The sequence below is a fragment of the Geotrypetes seraphini genome, chromosome 3 (assembly GCF_902459505.1).
Source record: "Geotrypetes seraphini chromosome 3, aGeoSer1.1, whole genome shotgun sequence".
Classification (NCBI taxonomy): Eukaryota; Metazoa; Chordata; class Amphibia; order Gymnophiona; family Dermophiidae; genus Geotrypetes; species Geotrypetes seraphini.
Genome location: NC_047086.1, coordinates 408,316,381 through 408,322,212, shown reverse-complemented (window position 1 = coordinate 408,322,212; position 5,832 = coordinate 408,316,381). Strand labels below are relative to the sequence as shown.

The window sequence follows — 5,832 nt, the reverse complement described above, 5'->3', positions numbered from 1 at the left end:
ATCAAAGACTTTTTTAGGTTCAAGAGGAGGTTTTCAAACTCGAAAAAGCAGACGAGGCAGAACCCAAGCCAGAGGCAAACCATGGACGAGATCACAACAGCAACTCAGCCAACAGTAACAATTAATCTCTCTCAACAGAACTTAGAACGTTCAGATATTGAACTATTAAATCTGGGTTTGTCCTTTGTACCTACGGTACCTAATAATGAATTTCAATTTAACATTGACTTAGAAAGGTTTTTTAGACTCTTGGAAGTTAAGTTGTTTTTTGCAAGTAAAACTGATTCTGTAGACAGGACGACCATTGCTCCAAAATCTACGTGGAAACCAAATGGACCCGTAGATCCTACCTTAAATGTATTTAAAGAACTAGTACGTCAAGATTCTCAAAAAATATTTCACAACCCCAAAACATATAAATTTAAATCTAATTTATCGAAAGATCAACACAAATCATTAATCAATCTCCAAAGTAATATTAACATTATTATTAAGTCAGCTGACAAAGGAGGTGCAATTGTAGTTCAAGATAAGTCAGTTTATATTACCAAGGTTATATTACCCTTGAACATCTTCATGATACTCAAGCTTACGTGCAAATTAAATTAGATCCTACAAAAAGACTTCAAAATTCAATTAGGAAAATCACAGATTCAGCATTAAAATTGGGTTACATTACTAATCGTGATTACAGATTTTTAAATACCAAGTATCCAATGACTGCAACTATTTACTTCTTACCGAAAATACATAAGAATCCGACAGATCCACCCTTCAGACCCATTACTTCGACTCGTGGGTCAGTATTGGAACCTCTATCAAGATATGTAGATCAATTTATAAAATATGAAGTTCCTAAATGCAAATCGTATATAAAAGATTCCAAAGATTTTCTACAGAAATTAGATAATATAGATTTGAAAGAAGGACCCTTTATAATGGCTACATTGGATGTATCATCATTATACACATCTATTCCACAGCAAGATGCTATTGATGTTATTAAAAAAGTATTGGAATTACAACCAAAACCACAACCAGTCCCCACAGATTTTTTAATCTCCTTGACTACGCTAGCCATGCGAGAGAATTTCTTTGATTTTGAAGGGACTCTTTTTAAACAAACGCAAGGAGTAGCTATGGGGGCGGCATTTGCCCCCTCGGTGGCCAACCTCTTTATGATAGCATTTGAACAATATTGGGTGAAACATTCTCCTTTTGAAGCACTTATTTTCATTTGGTGGAGATACATCGATGATGTTTTTCTCCTATGGAGAGGCTCAGAAAGTCAACTAAAAGCATTTGTTGAATGGCTAAATTCATGTGACAATCATATTCAATTTACTTATGCATATTCAATAACACGAATACATTATTTGGATATTGAGGTCACTATTGAACATCAAACGTTCGTCACACGAACATATGAGAAACCTTTAACCAAAAATACTTTTTTGGAGTATTCAAGTTGTCACCCGAAACATTTAAAGAATAGTCTTCCTTTTTCACAAATGCTTCGTTTACGACGTAATTGTACACTACAATCTGAATTTAAAATTCAAGCAAAATCTCTGAGCAAAAAACTAAAAGCCAGAGGGTATCCTTCACATATTATTAAGAATGCATATAGAAGGGCCAAATACAATAACAGAGATCTGTTATTGAATGATCACATGAAAAGTACCACTGCAGAAGATCCTTGTACAACATTTGTTCTAAAACATTCATCTAATAGTTTTCAGCTAACTAAAATTATTAAAAAACACTGGGCGATCGTTCAATCTCTACCTAGCTTTAGCAACACCAGACTACGGTTTGCCTAGTCAAGAGGAAAAAATCTCAAAGAATTCTTCAGCAGTAATAGGGAACAAGTAAGAAGTACTATGTCCAACATATATGGACATTTTAGATGCGGCCATTGTATATACTGTGATTTTTCAATTGTAACAAAAGAATTTATTAATCCCAGTAACAAAAAGAGTTACAAAATTAAATATTTCAGTACATGTCAAACAGATCATGTAATTTATGTGATTATTTATCCCTGCCAAAAAATCTATGTAGGCATGACTACCAGACCGTTCAAAACAAGACTTGCTGAACATAAATCTAATATTAAGAGATGTCAACTTAAAGAGCCATTAGTTCAGCATTGCAAAGATGCCTCCCATTCTTTCCACAATCTTAAAGGTTTGATAATTGATGTGATAAATAAGAACAAGAGAGGAGGCGATAGAGTCACCATGCTCAAACGCAGGGAAACATTCTGGATATATACCTTACAATCAACATATCCTTCAGGTCTAAACGACAAAATTGATTGGACAGCGTACTATTAAATCAAGTTGTTTTGTTCACTGATTTGATTTATACTTTGAATATCATCTACAGTAATATTTTGATCATTTTTTATAATTTGACCTATTTAGGTTGAAGATAAAAAAATTTTTTTTGCATTTTCCTATGTTGTCAGTTCTACGGACGTCATGACGTATTTACGTTTTTGACGTTCTTCACGCTGTACCGACAGCTGATTAAAGTCTCTTTAAATAGCTCAGCGTTGGTTTTCACCGACGCCATTTTTTGAGAAATACGTGTTGAAGTCAACGCCGGTTCCGTAAGTTTGCCAATAAATTGAACACATTAAATTTAAAGTTTTAGCACTTGATTGCACTCAAATACTATATTATTGATAAAATGTAACTTTTGTTGCTTATTTCAGACACTGTCCACGACGTTCCCCTGATGAAGCCACTTCAGGTGAAACGGTGGCCCCGTTGGGATCTAAACAGTGTGAACTGCTTTTAAGATAAGTGCTTTCTTTTTGAATTTATGCACTATCTTCGATATTTCTCATAGTATTTGGTGGTAAAGATGTCAATACATCTGGTTAAAAAATTTTGATAATAATTTAAACAAATAATTGAAATAATTATTAAGAATTTAAAAATATTGAAAGTATATAAAAATACTCAAAACTACCACTTGCCAATGATAGACACTAAGACCAAACTAAGTATTCAGCAAATTTTTGCTTTCATACTTGGTCTCTGAGGCTTGGTATAAAAATCTTATTCTACATATGTGTTTGAAGAAGTGAATTTGTGTATCCATTCGGTTTTGACACTTCTTTAGTAGTTGTTTTGTGGAGTCAACTTATGACCCACCAGCTCAAGCACACACACACCCCATAGCTCATGAAAATCTAGCAAGAGGGATGCCCACTCCCTCCTGCAGGCAAGCCCGCCTCTTCAAAATGCCAGGCCTTCCCCTTCCCGATGCATCCTAGGATGCACTGGGAGGGTCTTGATTAGTGTGTGTGTGTGTGGGGGGGGGGGGTGTGGACCATCCTTTTGAGCCAAGTTGGTGGACAGGGCCCCTCTCCACCCCACCCTGCCACACTATGAAGTTTCAAGTTTAATTGAAAATTTGATAAAACACTTAAATAAAATTTTCAAAGCGATATACAACAATAAAAATACACATAAAGAAACATATAATAGACAGACTTTGAACATCACAAATTGGAATATAAGATAAAAGGGAAAAACCAAAATTTTATAAGACAAGAATGAGCAGTGGAAAAAACATTAGAGATGGGGTTGCTGGTAACCAATAAAGGTATATTCTTGGGGTTATCCATATCCCCCCCCATACCTTAGTATTATGTTCACTAGAATGAGCAACTTCTGCCTGTTGCTCATGCCAGCCTGGTTCCCCTCTGAATCACTTCTGGGTCATGGGACCAGGAAGTGACATCAGAGGGTATCCAACACTGGTGTGAGAAGAATGCTTACAGAAGCCACATGTGCTGATGAAGATTAAGAGGTACGGGGGAGGGAGAGCACAAGTGTGGAATAGGGGGTGGGGAGGAGCAGGGGGCACATAAGGAGTGGGAATGTGGAGAGGAGGCTGCAGGGGGCGCAGGGCAGAGCACCACTGCCCTGGGCGCCTCTTATCCTTACTACACCAGTGCTTGGATACCTAAAGCTGTTCCCATAGCAGATGCTGGAATGCACTGGGAGGGGCCTAAGACTGGCCTGGATACCTAAGGCCCCTCCCATAGGAGGAGCTAAAAGTATTTTAATCAATCGGAGACTTTAGGCCCTTCCCAGTGCATCCCAGGATGCGCCAGAAAGAGGGCTTTTAGTCTCCGATTGGCCCAGGTGCCTGTTGCCCCTCCTATAAGGGGGCCTTAGGTGCCTGAGCCAATCATAGCCTTTGGCCCCTCCCAATGCATCCCAGGATGTACAAGGAAGGAGAAGGCCTGCCATTTTGAAGAGGTGGGCCCTCTGGACGGCCTTTATGTCAAAGATACGGCGGGTGAGGGTTTGTCGGGGATACGGAGGGGATGTTGGGGGATTGGGTGATAGTGGCAGTAGGAAGAAGTGGGCATACTGCCTGCTGCCAGGGGGCAGGAGGGCATGGTCATTCCTCCTGCGCAGGAATCCAGGTGTTTGGTTGGTGGGGGGGCAGTGGCGGGAGGGAGTGGGCATCTCTCCTGTTTCTGGAGTGTTGGGTTTTGGTTGTTGGGGGACTCTAGCAGTGGCAGCAGGAGTGAGTAGGCATCCCTCCTGCCGATCTTCAATTCGGAGGTCTCTCTTTTTAAAAAAAAAAATTTGTGCGGTCTATTCTGCACATGTGATGATCTCTATCACCAGTGACTCATCCTATGTAAGTTTAACAACCCTCAATTTTTAGAGAATGACTCATCTTTTTCAAATTGTTACATTTACAGCCATGACAGCAGCCCATTGGATTTTAGTATGAGTGTTAAACCAGAATTATACTTTGCAATTGATTTGTATGCTTTACTAACTTGATCAATTACAGATCTAGTAAAATAGAACATATACTAAATTTGCAGAACTTTAAACTAAACTAATAGATAAATCAACCACATATTTTATTTTTTCTATTATTAAACTTTATGGTAGCCCCATCTATTGATGGGACCGTCAAAAATTCTATGAAACTCATTAATGTTCCTCTCCACGGAAATCTTTAGTAAAAGGCGAAAGATTTATTCGGTCTGAAGAGAAACCAGAGATTATAAGATCAGTAGGTGAACGTTGCCAATGCTACCAAAAGCAGCTCCTAAGAAAGTTACAGGGAGTGAAAGGCAGAACTGGATGAAACATGTCACCCTAGCGTAGGCTAATAGCAAACACAACCAGACACTATTCTCAATAAAAGCTTGAAAAAGTCAGTAAAAATCACCAAAATCTTTAAAAAGAAAACAGTACCATATTGCAGGGCATTTTGGGTATGCATATATTACCTGCACTGTACTCTAGTGACCTCCCCCAACCCAGAAAGCAAGGTTAACAGTGCAACCCCTAAACCTCCCTGACCCTACCCCTAAGTCCCCACCCACATAATCATAAAACACTCACTGCATTTTCCTGAGGGGAACAACTGCGCAGCGCAAGAGATTGGACCAAGAGATGATATCATCAGGGTGTCTGGGATCATCTTAATACTTTGAAAGCTGCCAAACAACAGCTCACCCAGGCGTCCTCCGACAAGCAAGCCTGTTCGGCACTGAGAATATGTGCACAGTAGTTGACTTTAGGGAAAGTCGGTGCTCAGGAAGTGAAAAGATTTTGCAGAACTGCTTGTCCAACCTGACTTTTCTTCTGGAGTTTTCTCTATACAGTAGTGAGAGGTGAAGGTATGAATCGAGGTCCAAGTAGCTACTTTGCAGATGTCGTCAATAGATGCTGAGAGGAAATGAACTCCTGAAGCAGCCTTGGCCTGGATATCTGTGGCTATTATAGCCCAACCAAGTGGAGATGGTTCTCTTGGGACCAGGAACTCCAAGTCTGTTAC

The 5,832-nt window shown here is 39.2% G+C and overlaps 1 non-coding gene across 1 annotated transcript; it reads right to left on the bottom strand.

The window, feature by feature from the left end:
* Positions 1-4,935: 4,935 nt before the first annotated feature.
* LOC117358313 lies at positions 4,936-5,052 on the bottom strand. Its single transcript, XR_004539011.1, has one exon. It is a non-coding gene; the product is annotated as a U5 spliceosomal RNA (small nuclear RNA).
* Positions 5,053-5,832: the final 780 nt, after the last annotated feature.